Source organism: Marmota marmota, unplaced genomic scaffold (genome assembly GCF_001458135.2).
Source record: "Marmota marmota marmota unplaced genomic scaffold, marMar, whole genome shotgun sequence".
In the NCBI taxonomy this organism is placed as follows: domain Eukaryota; kingdom Metazoa; phylum Chordata; class Mammalia; order Rodentia; family Sciuridae; genus Marmota; species Marmota marmota.
In genome coordinates, this window is record NW_025999905.1 from 6,611,003 (window position 1) to 6,616,955 (window position 5,953).

A 5,953-nucleotide genomic window follows, 5' to 3' on the forward strand; every position below is an offset into this window, starting at 1 on the left:
TCCTACTTCAATTATTGCAGCATTCTCTTAACTCATCTTTCTTCTTTGTCCTGAGCCTGCTACAGTCTGATACCAACCTAAAAACCAGAATAATCCTGTCAAAACGTAAGAAGAGTCTGGCGTTTTTCTGCTCATGATCTTCTAGTGGAAACCAACCTCACACAGGAAAAGCCCAAACCTGTGCTCTGACTGCCAAGGCTTGTCAGGATATGCACCTTCTCATCTTACTGCTCATCTCCCTGTCCCTCTGTGCCCACAGTGACTCTGTGACCTCACTCCCTGATATTCTTCTTCTACTTACTTATTCTGCTCTCCTTTGCACATACCTGTCACTTTCCAGCACAGGGCCTCTGTGTTTATTTCCCCCTTTGCCTAGAATTTTCCAATACATTCATTATAATGCTCCTATTTTCCTTGAGTCTTTAATGACATGCAACCTTCTCACTGAGGCTTTCTCTGGCCACTTTGTCTAAAATCATCCCTCTTCTCTCTTTTAGGATTTCACAACCCCTTTCTCTATCTTAATTTTTTTTTCTCCTTGCATCATCACTATCTTAAACTACATTTAATTTATTTATCTTTTTCATGTTTTATCTCCTTTTCTATAATATAATTTTCAGGGAAAAGATTTATTTTTGTCTTTTTTTTGTATGCCATGTAACCTAGATCCTAGAACATTGTGCAATGTGTAGCAGTTGTAAAATAAATATTTGTTGAATAAAAGATGAAATGACAAGACATACATAGGGACATTAGAGTAACCAACTACCTAGATCAGTATATTTAGTATAAAAAGGAAACTCAGCCAAACTTATCCAAGTTATGAGGGAGTAACTGTGGGGATATGGATCCAGAAAGACAGGAATTTTGAGGCTTTCTCTGTGATAATTCCAAGTCAACTCAAGGAAGTAAGAGTATATAGATCTTTACTCTCACAATGAGTTGTTAATTCAGTAGCTCTGGGCAGACCTGGCTCTTCTTTCTTTTGTCCAGATTTACAATATATAAAATATGTCTTTTCTGGATTACTAGTTTGTATTCCTTCCTGCTTTGGGTTGAATGGAGTCCTTGTTCTCCCTCCAGCCAACACCCCCACACTCCTGGCGTTATGCATCACAAACTTTTTGCTTCAGTTCTCTCTACTGTTTGCTTTTCTCGTTCTCATATGGATATTACAAGAGAGTCTTTACAATTTATATCGTTGGCAGGTCTAGAAGTTGGCTGTCTTGAGACATACCTCTATCACACCATCTGTGACAAAGGCGGTAGTGTTGTATGCATTGCATAATATCTCCTAAGGACCCCTGTTTAGTAGAAGCTGTGAACAAGGCATGACTAATTATAAGAGTCTTGGAAAAATTATGGCATCAAGATTTATGGATTCACTAAAGCACAGTGACATAAGAAATACCACAATTATTTTATAAACATTACAATTATCACAATGCATACTAGTATGACCAGTCTGTCAATATAACAGTCATTGAGCAATTTTTATCTTATTCACAGTTCCAGGAAATATTCCATGGTAGAGAACAAAATAAGCAAAATACACAAGATCATTGCTTGTGTAATAGTTAATGCTAGAGTATAAGACAAACCATAAACAAAAAAAATATATTCTAATGGCAATAAATGTTATGCAGAGAGTTTTAGATGGTAGGTGTTATTTTATATTGGTAGAAATAGTCCCTCTGTTTTAATCAACTTTTTTGTTGCTATGACTGAAGGACCCCATGAGAACAATTGTAGAGGAGGGAAAGTTTATTTGAGGGCTCACGGTTTCAGAGATCTTAGTCCATAGAAGAGTGGCTCCATTCCTCAGAGCTGGAGGGGAGGCTGAACATCATGGCAGGAGAGTGTGGCAGAGGTAAGCAGCTCACATCATGGTGATCAGAAAGCAGAGAGAGACTCCACTCTTCAGATACAGATATATACCCCATAGCCACGCCCCCATGAATCACTTCCTCCAGCCAAGCCCCACCTGTCTTCAGTTACCACTCAGTAATGCCATCAGGGATTAATCCACTGATTAGATTAAGGCTATAACCCAATCATTTCTCCTCCAAATCTTTCATTGTCTTACATGTGAGATTTGGGGGACGATCACATCTAAACTATAACTCCCTCTACGTTGGATGTTAAACTGAGATGTGCAAAACTAATGGTACCAGTAATGGGGGAATGGCAGTTCAGGTTAGAGCAGCATACATTACACATATTAGCTAAAGTATAATAAGTTTGATAAATTTCATAAAAATTAATGACAGTGTGGTTATAGAGTTTGGGTTGAGCTGTAGAACAGTATGCTATGAGAGCTAAGAGAAATGCTAAAATGAGAATTTTGGAATTTGTCTTAAAACCCTAGATGGGCAGCAATATTATTTACCAAGTAAGGAAGGCTGGGGAGTGAAAAGTTTGATTGTGCCTAAATATTATATTGATTCTCAGAACCTTCCTCAATATAGCTTGGTGGGGCACTCCTGTAATCTCAGCAACTTGAGAGTCCAACACAAGAGGATCAGAAGTTTGAGGTCAGTCTCACTGACTTAGAAAGACCCTGTCTCAAGATACAAAAGTAAAATTGCTGCAGTCCGGCTGCAGCAAAATAACTGGGGGGTGATGAGCAACTTGTGTAGATTGATACAGCAGGAGTGGGAGCCGTTTATTGTAGGACAGGAGGGGTATATATACATTCCACACAGCTTATCTTAATTAACATAAACTAGATACAGCAGTCAACCAATAAGGAACCTCCACACTTAATGGCTCCCTGGTGTTACTTCACAAACCACTCCCTCTGCAAAATGCCAGGCGCCATCTTGACTTGTTTACAGACTCTAACATAAAATAAAAAATAAAAAGGTTTGGAGATGTAGCTCAGTGGCAGCACATCCCAGGGTTTAATTGCCATACTAGGAAAAAGTAAGGAGCCTTCTCTACCCTGTTAAATTGTCCTCTATATGGCAGGGGTAGAAAACATGGATCTCTCAGACTCACATGTCAGCAGTTATTGGTTTAGGTTTTGCCAATGAAGAACTCTTGTGTAAAATTTGGAAGGAGAGCAAAAAGGAGAAGCCATTATTTTTTGGTGGGAGATGCAGGTCACTATACAGACATTAGAGATGGAAGGCATGGGATTTATTTTTTTGCCAGTGGCTTCTAGATGTCCTGCTGAGAGTCACAAACTTGAGTGCTGCAAGTATCTGAAACTACTAGCAATGGTTTCTGTGTTCAGTGCAAATTCTGATTTGGCCCTACTTGTGGCTTCCCTAGCTCTGCCAATGGTCATATCACTCTCTCTCTCTCTCTTTTTTTTTTTCCTGGATCAAATGAATGTTTTATTATAGCAATTATGGGCCTACTTCCTCCATAAATAAATCTGTGCAGAGTTGGGAAGTAGGACCATGACATCTACAGAAATGAAGAAACCATACCCTTAAGGCTCAGGGATCAGTACAAGACTTCAGCATCCTCCCATTTTCAAGTACAAGAACAAGCCTGCTGGGATCTGCTGGAGTGGAAACAATAAAACCCATGATGCAGGATCTCTCAGAATTTGGGGGTCCATTGTAGATTTAACATATGACTCAGGTCCAAAAGTCTCAGCTTTCTCTGCCACTTCCAAAGCTAGCTTCCCGTTCTGGTCAAACAGCTCACACCTGATGGGCATTTCCAGGGAGTAGAATGGGTTCTTGAAGGAAAAGTCTGAGTAAATTTCATAAATTTTTTGAAGATGAGATTCTATTGCAGCTTGCCCAGGATCTGCCAGCACCACAAACTTGATCTGAGTGGAACATGGAGGCCAGCACGAGCTTCTCACTGGAGGTGAGGCAGGGCTGACTGAATTGAATGGACACCCAGTAATTAACAGGATTGCCCAGGTACTCCACCTCCTCTTTCCCGTTGGCCATGAATTTGCTGTTCACTTCCATGCCATTGATGGCCAGCACTGCGTGGTCCACTGCAGAACTGAGGCTAAGTGTCAGCAAAGCTCCAAGCCAGGGATCCCACCAGGGCACAGGGGCCTGGCGCACAAGTTGTATCATTCTTTAGTTCTCTGAATTAAGTCACTTCCCAAAGGACATGCTTATGGTGGTTAATATTTTCCTGAAAAATGTTTGACAAATATAGGCAGAATAAGCATTTGTTCTGCCTTTTGAATTTCAAGAGAAAAAACAGAGATGGAGATACAGATTTGGAAGTCACTAATAAATAAATAATAAACATGGAATATGATGAGGTTTCTTTGCAGATAAGAGAAATGAGGTATGAGAGAATCCTGGGTTTCAAGTTGTTTTGAAGACAAATAAAAAACAAATCAGAAAGAATACCAAGAAGAAGGTACATCAATGAATTAGAAGGAAATCCAGGTGGAATGCATTATAAATGCAAAGTCAAGAAAGTGCTCCAGCAAGAAAGGAGATTGCTGACTGGTGAGGTTAAGGAGGTCTAGCTGATGAAAACTTATTTTGAAAGAAAGGAAAAGCTATTTAGCTGGGTTTGAACATGGGAATAAACGTGCTAATGCATGTAGGGGTCTGTGGATGGAGCAGTTTGTAAAAGATGGTGTAAAATGAACATTTAGAAAGGCAAAAACGAACAATTGGGGATGGCTTGAACACTAATCGAAGAAGTTTGGACTTTTTTTTTTTCCCCTGTAAGTAATGAGAGCCACCCAGTATTTGAATTGATGAAAATTGTAAGTGGGACAGACCATTCAAAAAATAAGGTGAGATAAGCAGAAGGCATTTTGTTGGAAGACATGTAGTAGGCTTGGATAACTTATTAAATATTGATATAAAGTGCCTCATTTTTAGCAGTTTTGGTTGAACCAATGAGGAGTAGGATAAATTATTGATAAAAAGGAAAGTCAAGAGAGGAAACTGATACTGCCTTTCTGTAAAGGTGGCATTTTTAAACATAGAATAATGGTAACTCAATGGAATCACAAGAAGCAATTAAGAGACATTTTCTTAGGAAAGAAATTAACTTTATTTCTTGCTTTTTTTGTTACTAAGGACACTTAAAACAAATACCAAAGTAGAAGGGATAATATGGGAACTTCTGTGTTTCTCATACCCACTTGCAACAATGATCAACTCATGCCCAGTCTTGTTCCTCCTATTTCCATTCAGCCTCCAGATTATATTGAAGCAAAACCCAGTCATTAAATTGTGTAATTTGTTATTACCCTAGTGTATATCTATAATAGAACTTTTAAAATAATAATCATAATGCCATACATACATAAAAAACCCAGTGATCCATTAATATCATTCAATATTTAGTCAGAGTTCAAATTTCTATGACTCTCTCTCTCTGACTCTCTCTCTCTCTCTCTCTCTCTCTATATATATATATATATATATATATATATACACACACACACACACACACATATATACATATATACATACATATATATGTGTATATATAGTTTGAATTAGTATTCGAATTATGTGAGCAGTTTTTTATACTAATTATTTTTTATTCTAATTTGTTATATATGACAGCAGAATGCATTACATTTCAGATTACACATATAGAACACAATTTCTCATATCTCTGGTTGTACACAAAGTACAGTCATACCATTCATGTCTTCATACATTTACTAGTCCATCTCATTCCACCTTCTTTTCTACCCCCATGCCCCTCCCTTCCCCTACCACTCTTTATCCTATCTAGAGTTTATCTAATCCTCCCATACTTCCCCTCCAACCACATTATGAATCAGCATACTTATATCAGAGAAAACATTCAGCATTTAGTTTTTTTTGCGATTGGCTAACTTCACTTAGCATTATATTCTCTAATTCCATCCATTTACCTGGAAATGCCATGATTTTATTCTCTTTTGTTGATGAGTATAAAAGTTATGTAATATTAATATTCATGAGAGGATATGCATACAATATATGTGTAAAATATGAAGCATAATAATAAAAGG

General features: G+C 37.9%; 1 pseudogene; it reads right to left on the bottom strand.

Moving 5' to 3' along the window:
* Positions 1–3,466: 3,466 nt before the first annotated feature.
* Positions 3,467–4,049, bottom strand: LOC125615511 (annotated as a pseudogene).
* Positions 4,050–5,953: the final 1,904 nt, after the last annotated feature.